Raw genomic sequence first — 4266 nt, 5'->3', positions numbered from 1 at the left:
CACGTGCGCTCGTGGGGGCGCGGGCAGCGCCGCGGAAAGGTCGCGCTGGGCGCGCGGCGGCGGCGCAAACGCAAGCGCCGCCGTGGGGGCACGGGTGACGAGCGGCGGCGGCCTCCGCGCGGGTGCGGGGCGAGGGGCCGCCCGCGCGGGGGACGCGGCGGCCCACCGCAGCCCGAGGGCAGGGCAGGGCAGGGGAATTAATTTGCAGCCAGGGTGAATCTGGATCTTATTTGCACGATTCGTATTATGTGCATTTATTGTATGTAAGCTTATGCGATGGGACGGCATGCAGAAATTCTAAATAATAAAGGGCACGGAGGAGCGCGACCCCCGGCAGTCCTTGTCTGCCCCGCGCACCCTGCGCTGGATCGTGCCCGGCATTGCTGCCCGATGTTCAGGCGTGCCTTGTGGTTGCAACGAGGCTTTTCAAGGAGAGAGTTGCCGAAGCGCAACGAAGGGCGCAACCGATGCGAGGTTAGATAGGAAACACGGCTTGCAATTCCCAGCATGCCCGAGCCTTAAAATGATCTCCCTTAAACACGTGGCAAAACACTGGGGAAATTGCGGGATAAGGAGACATTTTCCTCCCTCTTTTCATGAGACAGAATCCAGTGGGGCCCTTCGGTACAAATAAAAGGAGGTCCTTCTTTGCACATGGTAGAGTTAAACTATGGAACTCACCTCCACAAGAAGTCTGATGGCCGATTTGGATGGCTTTAAAGGGGGACTGGATTAATTCGTGGGGGAGAAGGCTAGCTAGACTTGTTAGTCCTTATGCTCTTTGCTGCCTCCTGTATCAAAGACAGTAAGCCCATGTACACCGGTTGCTGTGCAACATGGGTGTAAGGGTGCTGACCTGCTTCTAGGTTACCCTTTGGGGCGGCTGGCTGGCTCCTGAGTGAAACGGTGTTGGCCTGGATGAACCCTTGTTATGATTTAACTGGGGTTCCTGAATCCTTAGCAGGTATTAGATGGTGATTTGGGAGTAGGTAAAGCACAACATACCTGGAGAAATGTTGTCCATGGGGTTGCAAAGAGCCAGGCACAACTTTGGGGCTGAACAACAAAGCACAACACACAACAACCCTGCAAAGCAGAGCAGTCTTAAATTTCCCCCATATTGCATCTGAAGTGGATGAGGATAGGAAAATGGGGCTATCTTTGAGCCCGGCTGGGTTCATGAGAGAAGCAAGATTTGAACTGAGGACTTCCTGATTTGTGCTCTAAAAATGCAGCATATTAGGATTCATGAAGGCTTGTTGGCTTTGGTGGCGTTTATGGAAAAGTTAAGCCTTTGGGAAGTTCATGTTGGAGAGCCAGTGTGGTGTGGTGGTTAAGAGCATGGGACCGGGACTCAGACGATCTGGGTTCGAGTCCCCGCTCAGCCATGGAGCCAACTGGGTGACTTTGGGCCAGTCACAGACTCTCAGCCCAGCCTACCTCACAGGGTTGTTGTTGTGGGGAAAAGATGGAGGAGGAGATTGATGTAAGCTGCCTTGAGCCCTTTGTAGGAAAAAGGCAGGATATAAATCGGAAAATAAATAATAAATATTGGAGAGCCAGTGTGGTGTGGTGGTTAGAGGGTTGGACTGGGGACCTGGGAGGTCTGGATTCCAGTCTCCACTTGGCCATGAAGCTAACTGGGTGCCTTTGGGCCACTCTGAGCCTAGCCTACCTCACAGGGATGCTGTTGGAAGGATGAAACAGAGCTACATAAGCCACCTTGGGGTCCCTGCAAGAGGAAAAAGGTAGGATATAATTGCAGTGCAAGAAGTCTTGCACAGCTTGCTTACATCGTGGTTATATCGGTGGCTGGAGCCACCCCTGAAAACCATGTGGAAACTTGAAGTGGTATAAATGCCGATGCCATAAGCGCCCAAGTGGAGCAAACTCCCGGGACCCATTCGCTGTGTCAGCTGCACTGCTTGCCGGTCCCAGGATGGTTCTCTCTAATGAGCGGAAAGGTCTGGGATCTGGTTACTCAAAGGGCCATTCAGTCTTGCATGCAAAATGACACCCCTCCACTTCAGAGGGGGCAGCATTAAAGGCAATATGGCAAAGCGTGTTCTCAGGGTAGAGCCCTGCGTAACGAACTCTGCCCCAAGAGTTCAGAGCACCTTCCTCTTTACCTGTGTTCCACCTGCGAGTGGAAACATTCCTCATTCGCCGTGCACTCGACTCCCTGTGTTGACGGCTGCATGGTCGGAGGCCCTGTTCCCACTGCTGCTTCGAGCTTGCTTGTTCTTTTTCCTGTTTCTATATTTTGTAGAGCCCTTTGGCTCCTTTTTGCTGGAGAAAAGTGGGGGGTGGTATTAAATACAGTGGGACCTTGGCTCACGAACGTTTCAGTTCATGACCAAATCGGGTCGCGAACAAAAATTTCATAAAAACCTTGACTCAGGTGGTAAACTCCACGTTGGGTGGCGAGCACGATCGCATTCATCTCCCTCCCCACCCCCTGAGTGGGGAGATGGCTGTGATCATGCTGGGGGGTGGGGGGGTGGCTGAGATTGCTCCTGTCTTTCCTGCAGGAGCGCAGCCGTGATCTCCGCCATCTCCCCCGGCCCAGCACGATCGCGCCTGGCTCCCCTCTCCAAGTGCGCCCGCATGCGCACTGGCCTCTCCCCCGCTCAGCATGCCTGCATTCACGCCTGTCTCTCCCCACCAGCACGCCCGCGTTCATGCCCGTCTCCCCCCCCCCAGTCTGCAGGGATGACGGGCACGATTGCGATCATGCTGGGGGGGTGGGGAGATGGTCGCGCTCATGCTCAGGGTGTGGGGGAGGAGATGGCCTCGATCTTTATTATTCTGCCACTTTGCTTTACATTTTTCTGATTAAAAAAATAGTTACAGAACGGATTAACCTTATTTGCATTGAATTTTATAGGAAATTTAACTTGGCTCACAACCAGTCTGGGTCACGACCAGAGTCTTGGAACGCATTAAGTTCGTGAGCCAAAGTACCACTGTATATGAATAAATAACTTGCAACTGGACAGGCAGAACCGAGCAACAGTCATTCATGCTCTGGTAACCTCTTGTCTGGATTATTGTAATGCTCTTTGCATGGGGCTGCCTTTGAAGATGGCCCGGAAACTTCATTTGGTCCAGAATAGCACAGCAAGGCTGCTGATGAGGACTGGCCAATATGAACATGTAATTGCCGTCCTCGGTCAACTTCAGTGGCTACCAGTTGAAATCTGGGCCCAGTTCAAATTCAAAGTGTTAATCCTGAAAGCCCTGATTGGCTTGGGACCAGGTTATCTAAAGGAGCACCGCTTCCCATATGTGCCTCCCCGGATGCTAAGATGGTCATCTGAGGTCCTTCCAAGAGTCCCCTCCAAAAGAAAGAGGGTTGCTATTAGGAGAAGGGGCCTTTCTGTGGTGGTACTCCAACTCTGGCATCAGCTTCCCAAAGAGGCTCACCTGGTGCCCTTTTTATGCACTTTCTGGTGCCAGATGAAGACCTTTATATTTACCCAATATTTTAATAACTGCCATAATTTTAAATGATTTTACATGGCATTTATTGATTCTAATGCTATTGTGCTTTTGCCTTTGGTTACATCATCTGAGCTTAGTGTGTGGTTTTATTGTGGAGTTTTTCCTGTGTTTTTATTCTTATTATGTATTGTGGTACTCTGTATGGCTAATTTAATATTGTTGATTGTGTATATTTTTGTTATTTTATTATGTTTTCCAACCTGCCCAGAGAGCCAGCTGGACTAATAGGAAGAGTAGAAATTTAATTTTGTATTAAATGCATTTCTGTAAATAAATAAGCATGGCAAAGCTTGGATCCAACCTTGGCAAGATGTTCTTAGGATTTTAACACAGGCTCTGCCTGCCCAGACATGCAGGTTGGGGGATGCTGGGAATTGTAGTCTTAAGACATCTATAAGGTACCAGGTAGGGGATGGTTGCATGGAGGTCTGCATTTGGAGAAAGAGGAACGTTTTGCTGAAGAATGAAGCTCCTGTTTGCAGGGGTAGTTGCAACAGCTTCGAGGGAAGGGGGACTTTGTGACTTTTCTCTCTCAATCCTTTGAGGGTGACCTTAACACCCAAGAAAGAGAAAGAAAGGTCAAGTGTGACCTAATGCATATATAAGAGATACGGGTGCACGCCCCCTCCAGGAAGACAGGACATGCAGTACCAACTTCATAATTTAAAAAAAAAATGTGTCTGCGCAAAAGACGAGAAACCACAAGCTGTCATGACTGAACTGTTTAAAGGTGTGTGGCTAGAAGCTCTAAAAATCAAAACA

This window comes from Varanus komodoensis, unplaced genomic scaffold (assembly GCF_004798865.1).
Source record: "Varanus komodoensis strain SLA01 unplaced genomic scaffold, ASM479886v1 scaffold2, whole genome shotgun sequence".
NCBI lineage: Eukaryota > Metazoa > Chordata > Lepidosauria > Squamata > Varanidae > Varanus > Varanus komodoensis.
Note: the sequence above shows the minus strand (reverse complement) of the source record.